At 33.4% G+C, this 22,842-nt stretch overlaps 1 protein-coding gene across 8 annotated transcripts in view; it reads left to right on the top strand.

Moving 5' to 3' along the window:
- The window catches only part of NXPH1 (neurexophilin 1), a 908,922-nt gene that overhangs the window by 391,677 nt on the left and 494,403 nt on the right, over positions 1-22,842 (top strand). Inside the window, exon 4 of one of the 8 annotated variants that reach the window (XR_012074466.1) lies at positions 2,887-2,979. The exons of the other annotated variants lie outside the window; for them this stretch is intronic. The gene's annotated coding sequence lies outside the window, so the exon portion shown is untranslated. Of the gene's footprint in view, positions 1-2,886; positions 2,980-22,842 lie in introns of those variants that run through there. 8 annotated transcript variants of the gene reach the window in all.

Below are 22,842 nucleotides of genomic sequence, written 5' to 3'. Positions count from 1 at the left end.
TGTTTTGTATGTCTTTGTCTATTTCTGTTTTATAAGTAAGTTCATTTGAACCATTTTTTCATATCTCATATATGTAATATTATGATAGTTGTCTTTCTCTGACTTACTTCACTTCATATGATAATCTCTAGGTCCATCTGAACCATTTTTTCATATCTCATATATGTAATATTATGATAGTTGTCTTTCTCTGACTTACTTCACTTCATATGATAATCTCTAGGTCCATCCATGTTTCTGCAAATGGCATTATTTCTTTGTTATGGGGGAGTAATATTCCTGTGTGTGTGTAGCAAATTTTTTTGTCCTAGTTCTGTGAAAGATGCCACTGGTAATTTGTTAATTTGATTGCGTTGAATCTGTATGATCATTTTAACAATATTGACTCTACCAATCCAAGAACATGGTATATCTTTTCATCTATGTCACCTTCAGTTTCTTTCATCAGCATCTTACAGTTTTCAGAGTACAAGTCTTTTGCTTCCTTAGGTATGTTTATTCTTATGTATTTTATCCTTTTTGATGTGATGGTAAATGGAATTGTTTCCTTAAGTTCTTTCTAATATTTTGTTCTTAGTGTAAAAAAATGCAGCAGATTTCTGTATATTAATTTTGTATCCAGCAACTTTACCAAATTCACTGATGAGCTCTAGTAGTTTTCTGGTAGCATCTTTAGAATTTTCTATGTATAGTATTGTCATCTGCAGACAGTGACAGTTTTACTTCTTCTTTTCAGATTTGGATTGCTTTCATTTTTCTTTATTCTCATATTGCTGTGGCCAGGCCTTCCAAAACTATGTGAAAAAAGTGACGAGAGTGGGCATCGTTTTCTTGTTCCTGATGTTAGAGGAAATGCTTTTAGCTTTTCACCATTGAGTATGACTTTAGGTGTAGGTTTGTCATATGTGACCTTTGTTATGTTGACGTATGTTCACTCTGTGCCCACTTTCTGAAGAGTTTTTATCATAAATTGATGTGGAATTTTATCAAAAGCTTTTTCTGCATCTATTGAGATAATTATGGTTTTTATGTATTCAGTTTGCTAGTGTGATGGTGTTACATCAATTGCACATACTGAAAAATCCTTGCATCCCTGGAATAAATCCCACTTGATCAGGGTGTATGATCCTTTGAACATATTGTTAGATTCAGTTGGCTCAATGAGTACTTCTGAATAAATAATTTGAAACTATTTGATAATTTAGCAACATAATCTTTCTCAAAATATCTTTGCATAAAGTTTTAAAACCACTGAATAAATATTTATGAAGGTCATCCTTTACTAAGTGTTAGAGGTATAGAATGTATAGCAAAGTTCTTGCTCTCTGTTCTAATGGAATTACTGTCTAGTAGGGAAGACTGACAAGTAAACACACATTAACAACAGAGTTTGATGCATACCATATGAAGGTGTATGTCTAAGACTAAAGAGTCATGTCTATAAGCAATTGAAATTTTAAAATGAAAGTACAACACATTTTTCATGGAGGCAGGGGAAAATACAAACGTGTTTTAAAGTTAAAACTTTAAAAAGTTCTAGAGAAACTAGCATAATATGTATTTTTCCACAAAATTTAAATGTCTATACTACAAGACATATAAGCTATATTAATCCAAAAGTATTTTACTTAGGCAAGGAGAGAAATACAGACCAAACATATGTAAACACTTGATTATGAGAAAGGCAAAATTCCAAGGCCGCAGGCAAAGGACAGGCTTTTCCATCAGTGCTGCTGAGATAGTTAAAAATCCTATAAAAATTTTCTAAAAATAATCACAAGAGAGCATGTTCATGGCTTTTGGATATACAAAGATTTCTTAGGACAAAAACATATGCAGTAAACACTAAGAAAAGGAAGGCTATATTACACTTCTCCAAAACTAAAACTTTTTTCACCAAGCATCACCATTATGTGGTAAAAAAGAATCCAGATAATTCAAGAAGGTCATTACACTATTACAATTGAAAAAATGAGGTCTTATCTAGAATATATAATGGTCTCTTATAAATCAAGAAGAAAAAGAAAACAAAGTTGGGCAAAATACTTGAACAGGTACATTACGAAAGGGATTCCAAGTGGTCAAAATAACATGAAAAGACACTCAGTTTCATTAGTCCTGAAATAAATGTAAATTAAACCTGTAAACTCCAACTGCACATCTCCATGAATGGCTAAAACTTAATGACTGATACTACTTGGGATTGGCAGGGTTGTGGAGTAATAGAAACTCTCATGCGTTGCTGGTGGGGGTACAAGTTGATACCTCTTGGACAACCATTTGATAGTATCTGATAAAGCTGAACCTAGCCAAACCCTATGACTCAATAGTAACATATCTGGGTACATAACCATCAGAAATGCATACGTAAGTTCGTTAAAATTTTAAAAAAACGTTCACAGCATTGATAGTAATAGACAAAAACTGGAACCTACCCCAGTGTTTACCAAAGGTAAGGACATTATGATTTATTAATATAATGGAATACTGTATAACAGTAGATGTGAATGAAATATTTCTGTATCCAACAGCAAGGACAAATCTCTCAAACATAATATTTAGTGAAAGAAGGTGAAAAAAAGTGTACAAACCATACTATTCTGTTTATATAAAATTCAAACCCTGGTAGGATAAATCTCTTGTGTTAGGAATCAGGACACTGGTTACTGAACAGGAAAGAGGTAGTGTCTGAGGGGAGTTTGATTTGCTAGTAGTGTTCTGTCTGTTGGCGGGCTAGAGTTAGATGGATATATTCTGTTCATCCTGTGTACATTCATTGAGTAGCACCTTTTTGATGTGTGTGCTTTTCTATATAAATGTTATACTTGAATATAAATATTAAAATTTTGGAAATGCCTATATAATTTTGAATACTTATGGTTACAGGTAGTTGCAGAGGAAAAAGAACCCTGATACTGTTTTGAGGAAGGAAGACTGAAAAAAGCAAGATGATACCATAAAAGAGCATGGGCTTTGGGACTAGGTAGTTGTAAATTCTTTATTTACATAATTTATCTAATCTTTAGCTTCCAAAAAATGACTTGAAGGAATACTCCTTATCTTAACATATCAATAGACCTGAAGTCTTTTTTTTCCCTAGAACTTTTTGTGTTTAGCACTGCTTCAAAAGTAAAGCCACTGTACTCCCAGGGTGGCCAACAGCCAATAAATGTGGCTTTGGTGGTTATTATATCTCTGGTTTTAACTCATTTGGAAAAAGCCAGTTTAGAAAAATAAAAGGCACTTCTTACACACAAGCTGTAACTACTTTAGTTTGCAACCTGTGCTCTTTCACGGCTAGCTCCTAGACATGCTAAATCATAATATCAGTAAACACACTAATCACTTTCCTATACTGAAGACTCAGTCAGGAAACTGGCTTGTCTCATCTGTGCCAAAGCAAATAGCTTCACAATCCTCCCTGCTTTGCCTTTTAGGTGACTCAGAACACCTGGTTGCCACTTGCTAGCTGACGATAATTAGCTTTCAATTATCACCAGTTACATTTTCACCTGTTCAATTTGCAAATTCCTGACTTTTTTGGCTTGTCCTATTAACAAATTCTGATCTCTTCTGCTTCAGTACACCTGCTCTGAGAGTGGGGAGGCAGTTCTCCCAATGGGAAATTCCCCCTTCACCTGCCATCCTGTCCAGTTTTATCCATCTGGTGTTAGACAGGAACATGCTCCACAAGAGACATTTTGAGAGACTCATATTCTTAGTCTCAGTCTCTTATGTTTCTAGGGCTATCCTGCTTCCCTGGAATTGTTTCTCTGATTTTTCTCACTTTGTTCAAAAATAGTCAACCCTTTATTTCTGTAAATTACCTTTCCTATCAGATAACAAGAACAAGAGCCAGACAATATAAGGAAGGAGTGAATTTTTAACAATGGGGTGGAGTGTCTCTCATATTTGAAAATGGATTAAGATTCAGTAAACCAGGATATAAAGTGAAGTTAAAGGAGATAATGGAGTAATATTTTAAAGGGGGACAGGAAATATACCCTAGGGAAATTTGGTGGTGGTTATACTTGAAGTCAACTGTGTCAATTAAATGAAATATACTCATATAATATCTGATAGGTAGTCTTGGAATAAACATAAGTTAAGTGGAACCCTGTAAATAATCTAACACCATGTACAAGGCAATATTACAATATAGAATATTAAACCTAGTATTAAGTGGATATGTGACATTGATTTATGCATTAAGGAACATGAACATAGCTCATATGTAAGGAATTTTAAAATGATGTTCAAAACACAGCACACAAAATAATTTACTTGCATCATATATTTGCCTTCACTTTCTATGTAAAATCATTGTTTAAATGAGAAAACAATAACAAAACTATGACATTAAAAGTTTTAAAAAGGAAGAATACACAACACCTTTCTGTGACTTTGTAGATATTTAACTTTGTATATTTTCATCTTAACATATTTTATATTGTAGTTATAGCTTATAATAAATACTGTTTTTGATCTAGCACTGTGTTTAATGTTTTTCTGTTTCTGTAGTTTTCATTACTTTAATGAATGCAGGTTGGTTCACCAGAATGAAATATTACAGTCTACTATTTGCTAAATCTTTCACATATTTTAGGACATTTGTTCTGCATCTATTTATTAAATTACTGTCAGTAACATTCTGATGGACATTCTTCTCTTTTTATAACTTTTATTATTTTGAGGGGGAATTAATGTGGTTAGAACATGTGATCGAGTTCTTGTGTGCCTTGGTATATTGTCAAAGTTCCTTTCCAAATACTATTTATAAATTTGTGGTTTCCAGTTCAAAATTTGCATTGCTAGAGTTGTGTTTTTAACTCCCTTTATGTTTTTTCATAAAGAATGTATTTTTACATTTTTAATATTACAAAATAATTCACACTTAATGAAGAAATCCTATAAAAATAAGAAATTGCAGAGGAAAAAAAAACCCCAAAATGACTAATACTGTGGGTCAGAAAATTCCTTAATTTTGGAATATATTGTTCCAGTCCTTTATAGGAAAATATTTTAAAAAACCATTATAATGCTGATATTTTGGAACAATGAACAATAGCTGCTTCATAATCTAGTCTCCCCAATTACATCTGGAATTTTTTAGGGAAAAGCAGTCATACGCTATATTTATTTTGAATCTACACAGCGCAAATCGTAGTTCTATCATATAAAGATAGCTAAATTCATGAATGAATTTTGAGGTCCACTGTCTTCCTGGAAGCAGGCATTTACATTAAAAAATTTCAATTTATTTGGACTGTAGACTTATTTTAAGTTTCTGCTATCTCCCAAATATGATTTATTTATATATTTATTCATTCACTCAAGGGACATTTATTCAGTTGTTAATAAAACACAAAGAAGGACATAATCATTCTGTTAAGATGGGCCATAGGCTAACCGAAAAAGGCTTCATCACAAAAGTAAAGTTTTACCTGAATATTGAAAGATAAATGGGTCTTTATGAGGCTTGGGAAGGCAAGAGAAGGAAGAGTATTTCAGGAAGAAGATACAATGTGATGAAAAACTCAAACATATAAGAGAACCATGATACTGACAACAGCTTTATAAGAGGAAGTTGCATTAAGAAATAAGCTGGAGAAATGAGGAGCCATAGCAGAGTGTGCATGATGTGTCATGCTAAGGATAGTTACCAAAGGGATTACAAAGCAGGTATTAGTGATAGAAAAATACCTAACTCTGTGCAGTCAAGTAACTTAGGTATTTACTACATCAAATCTTAAGTTTCCTATACTGTAGAAAACAGGTTTCATCTAACTAGTCAGTTTAAACAAGTGTATATGGGAATTGCTTCTTAAATACTACACAGTCATTGTTTCACATAAATGCTGACAATCTTAGCAATGTTAGCATGTAACAGTATGTTTCATGAGTATCTCCTTTATATGGTAAACACAAGAAAAGGCAGTTTTTGGCTTCATCTCAACGAAAATGTAACCTTTAAGTCTAGACGTTGATAAATAACTACCACATTTTTAGAACAACAGGTTCTAACCGTGAATATATACACTAGGTGACAATCAATTCCAATACAGACCCTTTCACCTTGAAACCAGCACTCTGATTATTTTAAAGAATCACAATAAATATAAGAAAAACAAGTAAAAAGATAGGCTATATTAAGTCAGGGGTGATAGCTAAATTAGGCTGCTATGGGTGGCCAGGGACTGAAAATATACTCAGTGTATGGTTAGCAATTTTAAGTGAAGGAGGTTTGTGAGAGACAAAGTTGTGGTTCTAAGCACACATTAAGATAGACACAAATGACATTGGACCCACAACAAGTGTTAATGCTGAGTCTGAATGTGCAAGAGCAAGTGTAATGGAATTCAGTGTGCTCCATTTGTATTTAAGCATTTTTTGAGTATTACAAATAGCATGTCTGCAGCCTCTAGAGGGTCCCTTCATCAAGCTTTGACTAATTTTATTTTAGCTGCCAGGAAATGTACTCTACCAGTCACTGAAAAGTAATACTACAATTTTCTCTGACTTCTGTAGGAAATCTCTATAGGATAGAGAAGAATTTGTAGTAATTACTAAATAAACTAGTTTTGATTGATGAGCCTCAGATCTGAAAATACGTGTTTGTAATTGATTCAATTATTTAATTCCCATTCTATTTTTCCCCCTGATTTTGGGACTTTCATTCTCATTGAAGAATTGTAGTCTCTGGATTTTTATGCACTTGTACACCACTGAAGTTTTTCATTACAAATGAAACGTAGTCAACAAGACAGTTCACGGAACCTTTAAAGATCTGACGTATACCAGTGAGTTTGTCGTCTCTGGATGATCACTAATTGCTTACATTGGTAAGCCACTTACATATCAACTACTGGCTTCAGTGGTTCACTGACTCTATGATTTATATTTGTGCAATTTGGCGCATATGTAGAAAATATACTCTATTGTATTTGTAAATTGCTTGGGACTTTTTAACTGATGTGATTTTAAAAATCTGCATTCACCTGATAAGAATTAAGTATATTGACTGTTTATTCTTATGGTTATCATATTTTTTCAAAATGAAATTATTATAAAAGACAGAAATTTTCTATCATGCATATAAGGAAACAACAGAGTGAGAAAAGAAAAACCCTGGAAAATCTGGGTCTTTTTTTTTGCACTTCCACTATGGCTTCTTATTTCCTGATACTTGGTGAGTTGATATAAACTACCTTGTTGCTCTCTTAAACAAAAAGACTCTAGAGCTAAAGTGGCATCTAAATGTTTAATAGCAAGGAATCAATTATTAAAATTACAGTATTTCCATACTATGAAATACAACTCACATATTACAAATGTTGGAGAATATTTAATAAAGTGTGGATTCTGGATCTTCCTTTTGATATGGGAATGTTAGAGTCTTCCAGATTTCAACAAATCTACATCTCCATGCTTTCCCTATCCAAAGTGGCAGATATGTAAAATGATTTTAGTCAGTTAGATGTGAGAAGAAGTTTTCATGTGGGAGCAGATTCAGCTAACAATCACCATCTGTCTTTTTCCCTCTATTTCCTGGAACACAGAAACAAAGATAAAGGTACAACAACCATTTCTCCTTCACAAGGCAACAATAATAAGGGTAATATCACTTCTAAAGAGACTATGTTTGTGTTGGCATCATGGGCCTTCCATGCAAAATTGCATTACTTGTCTCTGATCTTCTTGTGTGAAAAAGTATTCCTTTTTGGTTAAGCCACTATAGTTCAGATTTTCTGTTATTTGTAGTCAGGTTCAAGTTCTAACGCATGTAACAGACAAAATATTTACTGTATAATGCTAAATTTAAGAAAGGAAATGTAAACGTTTGCTTCTGGCCAGGGAGGATTAACTGTTACTGTATTACTTTTTTCACCAAAGGAGAAAAATGGAAACAAAATAGAACCACTGCTTTCAGATACTGGACACCAGACAGTACAGAACTGAGATCCCTGAGAGAAGAGAAAATGGTTAGGCCCTGCTTTTGACCAGGCTTACTGCCGGGAGGTGATTTCTGTATGGCAGGGCAACAAAGGAGAATCCGTTCAGAGTCTGTAAATCTTGCTAATTTAAGGAGACAAGGAGTTGCCCAGTCAAAAATTAGATGTATTTCAAGAAATGTGATCCATAATCAAAAGAAAAAAATTGGTCAATAGAAACAGTTGAAGAAATGACTAACGTGATGAAACTTGTCAGAAAAACCTTTAAAAAGCTATGCACAAAAGATTTTTAAAAAATGAAAATGTAAAGAAGAATTAAGTTGGAGCTTCTAGAAATGAAAAATACCATGTACAATTAAATTTCACTGGATGGTGTTAAACAGAAGATTACAAACTTCAGGATAAATGACCACTGAACATTAAGACATATCATTAGACATCATCCAAGATGAAACACAGAGAATAGAAAGGCTGAGAAAAAAATAACAGAGCCTCAGTGATCCTTGGGATACTATCATGTTACATATGTGAAATTGGACTCACAGAAAGAGTAGCCAAAAAAACCCCCAAACAAACATTTGAACAAATAAAGGCCTATGACATTCCAAACTTGATGAAAAAAGTCTTCTGTTTTTAACTCCTTGGGGTAAATACCATGTAGAGCAATTGGTAGATCATTTAGCAAGAGTATGTTTATATCTGTAAGAAACAACCAACCTATCCTCTGGAGTGTGTGATTTTCCATTCCCACCAGAAATGAATGGGAGTTCTTGTTGCTCCACATCCTTCTTAGTATTTTGTGTTGTCATTGTTCCAGATTTTGGCCATACTAATAGGTGTGTAATGGCATCTCATTGTTTTAATTTGCATTTCCCTGATGACATACAATGGAGAGCATCTTTTCAGATGCTTATTTGCCTTCTGTATGTCTTCTCTGGTGAGGTATCTGTTAAGGTCTTTGACTTATTTTAAAAATCGGATTTGTTTTCATACTGTCGTGTTTTAAGTTTTTTGTACATTTTGGATAACAATATTTTATCAATAAATCTTTGACAAATATATACTTTTTAATAATTATGTTTTTTTAATATTCTTCATTTCATATATACTTCAAGTAAACATATGTTGACTTTATAAATAGAATAGTAAAATAGAAAAAAGAGTTGGGATTTCAGGGTTGGAATACACACATTAGGTTTTGGTGTATTAGACAGGTTTGTCAACATGAATCCAGGCTGTTTCCTCTGGTCTTTTATACAGACATCATGATCATTTACAAAAATCAAGCTTTGTTCCATTTGCCCAGAAAAATCTGTTTAAAAATTACCAATTTTTGTAATGTCTAAATGACAGCATTAATTTTCTGTTGAAACAGAAATAAGCCTTGATTTGATTTAACACAGTGATGGTGTATAGAAAAATCTTACATTTATATATCCTAAATGCAGTATCTGGTGTTTGCAGAAAATGATCTAAAGAGAACACATTTTAGTTCATTTCACACTGTGTTAATTGTGTAACATGCTGTAACCATTACCTTTTACCAACTACAATTACTCTTCTAATGAAAACTGATGAATTTAACAATAAATTATTAGATCTGTTTGATCTAAGCATGAACAAGTGGTTGATGGGAAATGCTTCCTAATGAATATTTTATTCCTTTTAATTCAATTATAAAATTGAATTACATGCCTCAATTCAGTTAAAGAAATAATAATTTAAAATATTTTGTGTACAAAATACCATAATATATAACCTTAACTGTAAGGAATTGTCTATTTTACACCAGAGAAGTTTTATTGCCTGCCATTTGCTTTTAATTCATTTAGTATATGGAGGCAAATCTAGTTTTATTTTCTTAAGAAAATTTTCGTCTTCTTCATTTTTCTGTGTCTTAAATATCTTTGAAATAATATACTCATATATTTTCTTCTTTTTGTCACTATCTGCACAAAGCACCATTATTTCTGGCATCCCAATTTGCTGCTTCTCTTTCTTCCCTCCCATTTGTCTTCAAATTTCCTAGCATAAGCATCTTTAAAATTGCTTGCATTTTGACTTAAGTCTTTCAATAGTCTCCCATTGCCTTTAGAAAAGGTGCTAATACCTTAGCATAGTATAAGTCGTCCTGTGAGGTCTCTTTCCCGGCTATTTCTCAGCGTCATCTTCCCTGTGGCATCTAGTGCTCCAGTTAATACTGGACAATTTGCTGCTCTTCAAACATTTCCTAATGTGTTTGTAGGCTTGCCTCTGAATATTCAGTTTTCTCCCAAGACTTTCTCTGTCCCCCACACCACTTACTAAATTTTCGTTCATCATTCAAGAAGAACATTTGAACATTTTTTTCTCAATAGGAGGGCGAGATGTCAAAGTGCATTGTAAGCATAAACCTTATCCTAAGAAAATTATAAAACCATTTCTATTTTGAACCCCCTCCATGTCAGTTTCTCACTTCTTTATTTCTACTATATTTGTAAACAGAGCCTTCAAAGAATTTGTAATGAAGAGGAGTACAGGTCAATAACCCACCCATATCCCCTCCTTTTTACCTTTCCCATGGATACCAAAAATTCAGAGAATTAGTAAAACTCTGGGAGTAGCCCTGAATCTACTATGAGGAAAGCTGATGTATAAGTGCACCAGTTTCTTTGCCCTCTAAGTTGGGGTTTATATGAGGTGTTCCTCATAGTTAAGATCTTGTAACTCACAGTGGTAACCTGCCAGATAATTGTATCCTTTATTGGTTCTCTTTTCTTCCCTCTCACATTTTCCTCAATTCATTTCTTGGAATCATCTCCAAAATAAACTACTTGCACTAAACTCTTCAACAGTCTACTTCTGGGAGAATACATGCTAAGAAAAACACTGGTAAATACCACTTCTCTATTGAATTGTTTTTGCATGTTGTAATCTATTAATGTCAGGCTTTGCTAATCAGGATGTCTTAAGAGTTTCAAAGTGAATAATTATAGCTTCTACATAAGTATGTAAACTTACATACAGTTCATATATGAGTGTATAAACCTAGATCATGTAAATTTCATTCAAACTCAAATAAGTGAAAGCAGTTTGAAAATTAAACAACAGGAAAAAATAAACCTAGGTTGGTGATCTAAAACCAGTCACAATCTATGGCTACCTGGCATTATTTGACCTATGGGATTCTTCTCTTAGTATGGGGAACAAAATTTGAGTCAGTTTTAGTGCCAAAATACTAGATCTATCATGTGTTCTTATAATACAGTGTTTTATAGATTTGGTTTTGTTATTTATGCCATTTTATTCTAAAATATAATACAGTGAATCAGAAATCAGAAGAAAATAAAAACGATAACACTCACCATTTTTCCCTAAAAGATATCGCTATTAAAAGTCTGGTATATCTTTCCGTACGATTTTGCTTATGTATAGGACTATATAAATGTAGATCAACACTGTTCATATCACTTAGTGAACTCTCTTTCCCACTAGAGTCTGAATTTTTCAGTATCATTAAGTATTCTACTATAATATTTTGATGATTATAGGATACTTTGAGATACTCTGGTTTGCTTATTTTAAGTGACACATTTATAAATCCTTCTAGTTAAATTTTATAAATTGATGATGTGGGTCTACCCACAGTAATCATAGCTTGGCTCATAAGTCTCTTGGGAAACTTCACCAGCTGGCATCAGAGAATCAAGTAATTCAGTGCCTTAAGTCTATTTCAAATATCTCTGTTCATATTTTGTTGTTGAGAGATCCCTTTTCTATGTAAGACTCTCATTTCAGAGCTAACCCATCTCTCTTATTCTGCTTCTCCTTCCTCCCATAACACACATTATTACTACCTGACTTATTACATAATTACTTACTTTTAATATTTATTGTCTATCTCCTCAATAGACTTTAAGAACCCGGAATATGAAGGTAGTGCCTAGCATGTGGTGGGTGTTTTAATACATTTTTGAGAAATATAAGTGCAACTTGTAAAAGTTTTTTTCCACATAGTATAATCTCTAATTCTAGCTGTTGCCTCTCCTTATCATAAGAACCAGTATCACGAAATAGTCATTAGGTTGTATCATTTCTTCAGTTGAAATTTTTGTCCATGGGTTGCTGAGTTGCTAATTTTCTTGTGAATTCTTGGGCTATTTTGATCTATATCATCTGTTCATTTGCACTAGAAAAATCATAATATAAAAAACTGGAAGCTCAACACAGAGGAGCAAAGGACTGATGTCCAAATGTGGGTGTGGAACCTTACATTCACATGAATTATCTCAAAGTCCCCATCAAAGTTAGGTCATATATGTAACCATTGTAAGAGTAAATGCAAATTATCATTTTGATAAGTATCTATAATCTACTATATGTTAAACTCTATACCAAAGGCATTATACTTTCCCATGGAATATCTTTCTAGTAGAAATAAGTACATGAACATTTTAAGACTGTTACACATAATTTTCATTTAGATTTTGCTGTTAAAGATGTTCATATAATTTGGATGGGAAAGTAGAACTTTTATTTTTACATATTTTGTTTCCTCTTTTAAAATTTTATTTGCCCTTGCTTGCTACTTTTGGGGGCAATGCTAGGTACTTTGAGAGGAGGACCCTTCTTTCCCTTTTTCCCATTGAGCTCAGGCATCAGAGTACCATACCATGAAAGAGGGAATTCCATCAAGATGTTGTTGCTGCTGGTCAGCCCAGGTCTTGCTTGACACACAAGGTCGGACTATTATCTTAGCTCTATAATTAAAAATATTGTTGTGTAGCAAGAAATTATTCATCTATCTTTAGATCCAGTTTTGCTATTTGACTCCATGACCTCTAGAGTTGAGTCACACTAAGCAGATTTATTAGGTTCTATAGGAAAAAGAAGTCCCTTGATTACAATTAGATTACCATTAATAAAACCAAATCCCCTTCTTGTCCCAGAAAAAAACTAATATTCAAAGATCATGTAACATTCAGAAAGAAAAAATAAAACATAGGTGCATTTAGATTATAAAAACTGAGAAAATATTTTATTGTATTTGTTATACTGCAAAAATCATTTTTAGTACCTTTTTGATGCCAGTACAACTCAACCTCTACACCCACATTTGGAGGATTAGTTCCTCAGATTTTCCAACCTCAGTAAACACAAGGTAACTAACAAAAACCAAAAGCACTGATAAGTTGTTTAGTTACAAATTGAATAGTTTACATTCAAGCCAAGAAAAGGGCACATACAAAAATTTAAAAGATAAGCCAGAGACTGGAAAAGAAGTTTGCAATGCATGACACCCTCAAAACACCAAGACCCAGGATATATAAAGATTCTTAGATTCAGTTGGAGAGAACCCCAAAGAAAAATAAGCATGAGATACAGAGAAAGTCCAAAGAAAAGGAAACCTGTATGTCCAATGAACATATGAAGAAGTGTGTGTTTTTAATGGTAAACAGGAAAATGAAAAATAAGACATTGATGAGATACTTTTTAACTCCAGTAAAAAAGCCTGAGAGGGTCATAGCTGTCATACATGATGTTAATATAAGTTTATATAACCCCCTGGAAAGCAGTTTGGCAATATCTAATATAATTGAGGATGCAGATACTATGTGGTCCAGTAATTCTACTTTTAGGCACATTCTAAAGAAAATCTTTCAAAAACAGCCTGCCAGCCACCACAGCGTGAATAGGTTTAACTTGTCATTATGGTAAGATTTTTGTAACATTGAAAAGTGGGACATAGAGCCTGAGTGAGTTAGGCCAAAAATCCATATACAGTTTCCTATACCTAAATGGGAGAGAACAAATTATAATCATCAATTAATTGATGTCCAACAAGTGTTGGACATCAGTATATTAAGAACAGAATCAAGATGATCATCTTTGAATTTTATCTCTGTGAGGCTGGGACTTTTTCTCAGGAGAAATCCCTAAATGTGAAAATCTGAATCAAAAGGTGTGCACAGTTTTAAAGTACTTTGTAAAATTGTCTTTCAAAATGGATATATTGATTTGTTCATAGCTCCACGATGTACTTGGAGTTTTAACAATGCAAAAGTGGTATTTTAAATCATATCTTTTTTGACTACGTACAGCTATGCCTAGCTTTCTTATCTTAATCTTCTCTTATTTCACAAAACAACAGAAAGTTGAGTTATCAGCACAAGGGTATCAAAAGGTGCCAAGCTGTTCTTAATTAGAATAGTTGATATTCTTCCCACTTTAGAGATATTTCTGGAAACTTTGAAATATAATTTTTTATGTTTAAGTTAGCCAAAGCAATTTACTAAATTTGCTTGCTTTTTTCTAATATTAAATTCATATTTGATTTAATGTCAGGGAGTTACTAGAATTCTACTTCTGTGACTCATTTTGTCCAGGTTTGTTCTTCATTATCTTATTTATTTAGCTTGCATGATAGAGAACTGATAAAGGAATTCCATGTATGTTATAAATACCTCTTGGTTGATTTACAACACTTGAAACTCCCAAGTAAAAGGAAAATGAGAGAGATTGCATCTTTGATAAGATCAGAGTCTCATCAGGAAGTAACATTAAAATTGGCTTTCAGAATATAATCAAGCATTTGTCCAGTTATCTTTAATTGATCTGCTATAAAAACGGGAATGCAAATTGTAGATGAAATTGCAATGCATTATAACTCAAAGAGGAGGATAAAATAAAGCGACAAAGTAGAATGGAGATTTTTTCATCTGTGCACTCACGGGCTACTTAGTGTTTTTCAATATTGCTAGTGAGAGAAAAAAAGTGGACTTGAAACAAAAAAGAATGTTCTCGTATATTTGGTTACTTTTCATTCGAAAAGGAATTCCTACCACAGGCTGCCTACTACTGCCTTGCCTGACATCCTGGAGAAACTGTTCACTCACACAGCATGGGTAAAGGTCTAATTACGGCAATTTGGGGAGAATGGGGATAGAAATTAATGAACCTGAATCTCTCTAATGCTGTCACTCCCTACTCCTTGTTTCTAACTTAGGTTTGTAAAGATGCCCATTTCTTTTTAGCCAGAAATGCTCAGAGAAGCAGGTAAGACCATGCGCTCGGACATCAGAGATTGAACTTCGTCCATCTCTTACTATCTAAATTTTAAGTTTTTTTTTTTATTAAAGTATAGTTGATTCACATTATATTAGATTCAGGTGTACACATAGGGTATTTTTATACGTTATACTCCACTTAGTTATTACAAAGATAATGGCTGTAATTCTGTGAACAATATATTCTTACTGTTTATCTACTTTATACATAGTAGTTTGTATCTCTTAATCCCGTATCCCCATACTTGTCTTGCCCCTCCATCCCCCTCTTGACTGATGCACACTAGTTTGTTTCCTAGATCTGTGAGTATGTTTCTGTTTTGCTGTGTACATTCGTTTTATTTATTATATTCCACATATATGGGATAATAACCTGTAATATTTGTCTTCCTCTGAATTACTTCAGTAAGTATAATACTCTAGGTCCGTTTATGTTGCAAATGGCAGAATTTCATTCTTTTTTATGGCTGAATTATACTCCATTGTGTATGTCTGTCACATCTTCTTTATCCATTTGTCTGTTGATAGATGCTTGGGTTGTTTCCATATCTTGTCTGTTAAAAATAGTGCTGTTACGAACACTGGGGCACATTTTGAATTAACATTTTGGGTTTTTTTTTTTTTTGAATGTATATACCCAGGTGTGGAATTGCTAGGTTATATGGTGGTACTATGTTTAGTTTTTTTGAATAACCTCATGTTTTCTATAGTGGCTACACCAATTTATATTCCCACCAACAGTGTACAAAGGTTCCCTTTTCTCCACATACTCACCAACACTTGTTATATGTGACCTTTATAATGATAGCCATTCTGACAGATGTGAGGTAATACTCATGGGTGTTTTGTATTTTAATAATTAGTGATGATGAGCATATTTTTTCATGTGTCTGTTAGCCATCTGTATGTCTTCTGTAGAAAAAAGTGTCCCCTTTTTTATTTGGGTGTTTTTTTTTTTTGGTATTGAGTTATGTGAGCTGTTTATGTATTTTGGATATTAACCCCTTGTTGATCATATCATTTGAAAATATTTTCTCCCATCAAGTAGGTTGTCTTTTTAGGTTGTTTATGGTGTCCTTTGCTGTGCAAAAGCTTTTAAGTTTAATTAGGTCCCAATTGTTTATTGTTGCTTTTATTTCCTTTGTTTTAGGTGACAGATACAAAAAAATATCGTTACATTTTACTTCAGAGTGCTCTGTCTATAGTCTCTTTGAGGAATTTTATGGGTTTACAGTCTTACATTTAGGTCTTTAATAACATTTTGAGTTTATTTTTGTATATGGTGTTAGAGAATATTCTGATTTTGTTCTTCTACATGTAGCTGTCCAGTCTTCCCAAAACTGCTTATTGAAGAGACCATCTTTTCTCCATTATATATTCTTGCCTCCTATGTCATAGATTAATTGACCATAGGTACATGGGTTTATTTCTGGGCTCTCTATTCTGTTCCATTGATGTCTTTGTCTCTTTTTGCACCAGTGCCTCAAACTACTGCAAAAAATTAAAGATAGAACACTCCCAAATTCATTCTTTGAGGCCACCAGGCCACCATTACCTGATACCAGAAAAAAAACCCCAAAGACACCACAAAAGCATAAAATTACAGGCCAGTATCTTTGAATATAGATGGAAAACTCCTCAATGAAATATTGGCAAACCGAATCCAACAGTAAATAAAAGGTTCATACACCAGGATCAAGTGGGATTTAATCCAGGGATGCAAGGATGGTTCACTATTTGCAAATCAATCATTCTGATACATTGTATTAATGAGAGGATGGATAAAAATCACATGATCGTCTCAGTAGTCACAGAAAAGGCATATGACAAAATTCAACATCCATTCATGATAAAAACTCTCACCAAAGAGGGAACATACCTCAACATAATAAAGGTCAATTATGACAGTCCTATATAGCTAATAACACCATACTCAGTGCTGAAAAGCTGAAAGCCTTTCTTCTAAAATCCGGAACAAGGTAAGGATTCCCACTCTTGCCCCTTCTATTTAATATAGTCATGAAGTCCTAGCCACAGCAGTCAGCCAAAAAGAAAAAAAAGGCATCCAAATTGGAAGGGAAGAAGTAAAACTGTCACTGTTTGCAGACATAATACTATACATAAAAACCCCTCAAATCTCCACAAAAAAAACTATTATAACTAATAAATGAATTCAGTAAAGTAGCAGGATAAAGATTAATGTGCAGAAATCTGTTGCTTTTCTATATACTACTAATGAACTATCAGAAAGAGAAAGCAAAAAAAAAAAAAGCCCTTTTAAATTACATCAAAAAGAAATAAATTGTAAATTGTTAAATCTCCTCGAGCTTCTGTTGCTTTGTCTATAAAATGAGAAAAATAATAGTGATCTCACTGGGTAATTGTAAAGCTTAAGAAAGGCAAATAGGTATGCATTGTCTATGTTTGTATGTGGCATATATGAAGTCTTGAAGGATAGTTATTTTATTTTAACTTTCAGTTTTTGGTACTATTCTTACTGCTTTTTTTAAAATCACTATTGTAATTCTTTACTTTGAGGATTAAACCTTTTACTGGACATGAAGGGAGCATTTCATAGGATTGAGCTTTGCTAACAATCACACTTAAAATGAATTCCAAATAATTCTTTTCTACTAGTGTCAGTAGAATGGGCTTTAAGTCTAGAGAAGGGGGAATTCTTACTAAAATTCTTATATTGTGTCATTGTTCAGAAACTTAGATCACAAGTGTAAGTATATAATTCATTTTTGACAATAGCTATAATGTAAGATAGTTCAGTAGTTACTAAAACTGGGTGATAAAATAAAAAATCACCTGGGGCATTTTAAGACATGCATTAACTGAGGTCCTATCCCAGACCGTCTCAATTAGTTTCCAAGTGGATTAACTGTATAATAAGGGCACTTCTGTTGATCAGACCAGTGTGGCACTTGCTACTGAATTTGAATATTAATTTTTAGAAATATTATGCATTTGGTAAAATGGAATAAATGAATTGTCCCTCCCTCTTAATGGCACTTAACTTTGTGATAGTTTGAGGATTAAGTTTTAGAAATGGTATGAGGAGTAAATGTTTTCTCCCCCTTCCCTTTTACTTTTCTAACAATGTAGACCTTAGAGTTATTCCAGTCTAATTCCCTCCATATGAAGAGATTCTAGCAATTTTGACTTACTCAGCAAAAGGAGTATATATCAGTCCATAATGCATCTTATTTAGTTCACAGAAATCTGTCTTCTTGGAGCTAAAAGACAGCTTTTTGAAACATCTGCAAAAATTTGGGGAGATACTCCTCTGATTTGCTTCTGTGTTTATATTTATAATTATTATTTAAAAGCCAACAGTGTACATAAAATTTTGGGAAATAAAATGCAGCTGTGGTTTGTGGGAGAGAAATGTGAGAAGTTTAATGAGTCTTCTATCCTTTGGGTTTTCTTCATCCAAACCATCATAGATTTCTCTTCAGAACAGGTTTACAAGATAAAATGCCTACTAGCATATGTGAGTGAAGCTTGTGGGGACTCTTAAAAAATGGAATGGTATCCATAGTTGACTAAGTTGTATTCTTTCTGTGTTGTTTTATTGGCAGGTTATATATGTAGAACTGGTCTTTACTTCTCAGAAAGTGTATATATTCTTCCAGTTTTCATGGAAGTCATGGTCCTCTTGGTAACGTTTTCTTTTATTTTAAATTTTGATAGAAAGATGATGAGTTCAGCAAATACTTAATTTTTCCCTTAACTCTGTTTTAAGAAAACTGTGCAGATGTGATCAATGGCAGCTTATTCTTGCAGTATAAGAATCTGATATCTTTTGTTTCTCCAAGAGGGCTCCATATTCTTAAGAGATGGGACTTTATATAAAAATTAAAAACATTTTAAGAGATGGAAATTAATTTAAAAATTAAAAATAGACTTTGGTCTACATAGTTTGGGCCAATCAAAACACATCTGTGGGATAAGATATGGCCCATCTTGTACCTTCTAACTTTTATTCTAGACCCTGAATTATTTCAAACATAAAATAACTATGGATACTGGCACTGACCCTTAGTGACAGTGTGCTCCTTTTATTATTTTTCTCCCAAAATTCATGAAGGTTGAGCTTTCTTTGAGTCTTGTTTTGGTGTCTTTATTATGATTTTGTTAAGCACATGTATTATAAGTAGTAAATTCTAGACCATTTTACAATAGAATTCAAATCTTCTAATGCAACCATATTTAGGAAATTGCAGGTGATAATGCAGCTATTCAGTTTCTGTTGAAAATCTGCTGTTTCTTGGTGCTGAAAGATACAGCCCAAATCTCATTTGCAGGGTTTATTACCTCTCAGAATCTGTGAGCAAGCATCTTATCTGGTCCTTTTACTTGTCTATCTTGTCTGTTGACTATCCATTTTCCATTGTTGTCCCAGATTGGCTGCCAGTGGTACATTTCTCAGCCACTTAATAACTTAGATTTATAAGAAGCCAAGTGCTGTCAAGTCCCTGAGATGTATAGATTGAGGCTTTCTTCCTCTCTTTCACCCCTTGCAACTTTACAGTGTAAGTCTGTCTCCTTAATAGCACTTTGGTGGTAACAAAGTATGTCTCTCAGAGTCCAGCATCAGCTGCATTGTTGGAGCATAGCTTATACTCCTCTCTTCTGCACTGGGCTGCAGTTAAATAGGAGCAATTCATTTCTGCTCTTGTCAATATCACATTTCATGAACCTGAAACTCATTACATTTTTTTTTCAAATTGCCTTCTTTGACTTTGTAAGGATATTTCCTGTTTGCCACAGATCATTCTTTTAGATTTGGGAAGAACTGAAACTTTTTGTTACACTTCTGATTGGTATAATAGTGAACCATTTAAGCTAAGGGTGGGCAGGAGAAGAAAAGCATACCTTTTGACTGTAGAAACTGCATGTTCAATCACAAGGATAGTGATTTTGGAGCTTCTAGCTCATGAAGCAAAGGAAGGAAAAGAAAGAGCTCTCATTTGAAGTTTATAGTAACACATCACAAAGACTGGAAGTGTTTTTTTCAAAAGGAATTTAAAAACTTTATTTGAGGGGCAGTTTTGAGTACTATTAAGGAAAATGTCTTAGTGGATGTTGCAGTAATAGACGCAAATAAAACAGTTTGCTTTGTCTTCTGTGCACACTTTGTATTGCAATTAGGGCCTTTCCCACTTACTTGTAAGTTCCTCTAGAGCAGAAGCAGTTTGTGAGACAATTATTTTTTACATTCTTAAATGATTGACAAAAATTAAAAGAATAATATTTTACGACATGTGAATGTTACATGAAATTCATAATTCAGTGTCCACAAATAAAGTTTTACTGGAACATGGCAAGACATTTGTTGACTTACTAGGTTTGTGGCTGCTTTCATGCTGCAACAGCAGCATTGAACAGTGGTGACAGAGACTGTTGAGTTCACAAAGTGTAAAATAAACACTCTCCAGCTCTTCACAGAAAGTTTGCTAATCCCGGTTCTACAGCCCAGTGCTAGGTAATCAGACATGTATTTTTCTTTTCTTCTCCCTACACTGCTACTTAGAGTAACGAGCTACCATGTCAGGGTTCTCTTTGCCCAGATGGAGTTGCATAAGTGAAGTGATTTAAGGATGCAGCAAAGTTCCCTCTGCTCACCAATATCTTATTTAGTGTTCTGTCAAAATACAACTCTTCTATTCTTATCTGATCTGAGTCATTCCTTTAGTTTAAGGATTCAAAAGTGACCTGGAGGGTCATTATTCATAGAAGACTATAGAAAAAGTGATAGACTAGAAAAAGTCCTAGATTCAGACTCAAGAAACTTGGGATCTAATTAGGATTTACCAATGAACGACTCAGCTACATGTACTTCAGCAAGGCATTTGAGCTTTTTGAAATTTTCTCGTCTGCATGGATGATGAAGGTCTATTTTAACTTGGAAGTTCTCATTCTGTATTTCCCGATATATGAGAGGGAAGCCAAGTGCATTGTTCGGACCTCTTTCATTTACTACCTAAATGAATTGTTAGAATGAGAAAATGTGGATAGTTTGTCCTTTAGTGCACATTACTCGCCATTCTATCCATACCTAGCAGAAAGAAGATGCTTAATTGCTATTTTTGAATTAATAGATAAATTAATGCATGAATGAACTAATCTAATTATAATATGCTTAGCCTACTTTTTAAAAACCTGTATTCTATCTTTGCCAGTGGTCTTCTGAGTTATAGCTCTACTTCACACTTATGAACTGGGAATGAACATGCCCTTTTGCTATATCCTTCTCACAGTCATAATCCAGATTCTCAGACAGCCTTACACAGGCTTTGCTTACCCGGAACAAACAAATGAGTGAATTCAGCTGGAACACTAGACCCTTGTCAGAACTCCCCCACCAGGCAGGCTGAATTCCCACAAGTAGGAGTAAAAAACAAAATAAAACAAAACAAAAACCTTAGAGGGCTGAGAAGTAATCATAGAAAACTAGTTTTTTTTTTTATTAACCCAACAGTTAGACAACTATCAGTAATAAATTTTTACATGTCTCCTATTTGCCCAGAACCAGTGTTCCATTAAATGTCAAGTACTGATGAGTGTGTATCGGTTTTGCAGATTTTTGCATTTGGAAGCACCTGTAGCTCTAGTGTTTTCTAATTTCAAAGAGATGCTTATTTCTAAATAATAGCTAAGCATGTTTAAAGAAGCAAAACATATGCTCTTTGTCATTAAGAAGTCCATAATTTGTTTTAAAACTTAAATAGAAAATATTTATAAATGGATTTTGCACTGAGAATGTTTGTCTTCGGAATAGAACTATTGTAAAGGAGCCTGTTTTACTGCAGGATTTTTTGATCACTTCTGTAGAGGCAGTACCTTTAAATATTGGCTTTCCATGATCTAGAAAGAGAGAAAATTTATACATGTTCATCTAAGACCTAACTTCACTCAATTTGAGAATTTAATAAAGATACTTCTTAGCCAAGTAACGGTAGTATCACATAAATACAATGAAGTAAATACAGATATTTGTAAAAGACACTCTTATTTGTCCTCATTGCTCTATTCATGAGACAATGGCTATGAGAAGATGACAGGCATTAGAAGAGTAGAGTGGGCAAAAACACAAAACAAAACAAAATATAAAAAACCTGTAATTATTCTGCCTTCCAGACTGAATATCAATATAATTGATACGCAAACCTTAGTGCTTTCTCTTAAAAATTGCTATCAATTGCCTATTAGAATAAAGAGCCAGCAGTTTTTGGACTGTCATTGTGTACCTAACAGCGTGAAATTCAATGATTATGAAATAGGAAGAACAACTTTGGGTCTTCCTAAAACTAGCAATCCCAGTTTCTAGAATGCATTTGGGAGGGTTGGGTTATGGATAAAAGGGGAAAAAAAATTCAGATGGTTATTTTTTTACTTTGGTTTTCTCTACCCAAACTGAAATAGCTGCTATATGTGCCCTCACATGTAAGAGACAAAGTAAGAAGACCGAGTTGTGTTTTTAAGTCAGTCTTTTATAGGTCTCACTTTAAAGACTTCTATAGGAAAAAATTCTCAACTTTATCCATAACAATTTCTTTGTCAGCAATCTTTAACTTTTTCTCTTTCAACATTTAAAAATTTTGGTTCTTCACGTAATTCAGGTGTTCTTAGCAAAGTGAAGTGAACTAGTATGATGCTCCCCCCCCCATTTTTTAAATTGAAGTATAATCAGTTTACAGTGTGTCAATTTCTGGTGTACAACTTAATGTTTCAGTCATACATATGCATACATGGACTTCTTATCATGTTCTTTTTCATTTTAGATTACTATAGGATACTAAATATAGTTCTCTATGCTATATGGTAGAAACTTC

This window comes from Vicugna pacos, chromosome 7, assembly GCF_048564905.1.
Source record: "Vicugna pacos chromosome 7, VicPac4, whole genome shotgun sequence".
In the NCBI taxonomy this organism is placed as follows: domain Eukaryota; kingdom Metazoa; phylum Chordata; class Mammalia; order Artiodactyla; family Camelidae; genus Vicugna; species Vicugna pacos.
The sequence above is the reverse complement of the archived record's forward strand: the minus strand, read 5'-3'. Positions and strand labels throughout refer to the sequence as shown.